Below are 229 nucleotides of genomic sequence, written 5' to 3'. Positions count from 1 at the left end.
AAGGAAGTCCAAAAGCTCACTGAAGAAAATACTTTCTTAAAAATTAGAATGGAGCAAATGGGAGCTAGTGACTTTATGAGGAAAAAAAAAATAGAAAACAATGTGAAATATCTCATTGGTAAAACAACTGACCTAGAAAATAGGTCCAGGAGAGATTTTGAAAATTACTGGACTATCTGAAAGTCATGATCAAACAAAGAGCCTAGACATCATCTTTCAAGAAATTATC

Source organism: Vombatus ursinus, unplaced genomic scaffold (assembly GCF_900497805.2).
Source record: "Vombatus ursinus unplaced genomic scaffold, bare-nosed wombat genome assembly UNPS02014772.1, whole genome shotgun sequence".
Lineage (NCBI taxonomy): Eukaryota > Metazoa > Chordata > Mammalia > Diprotodontia > Vombatidae > Vombatus > Vombatus ursinus.
Note: the sequence above shows the minus strand (reverse complement) of the source record.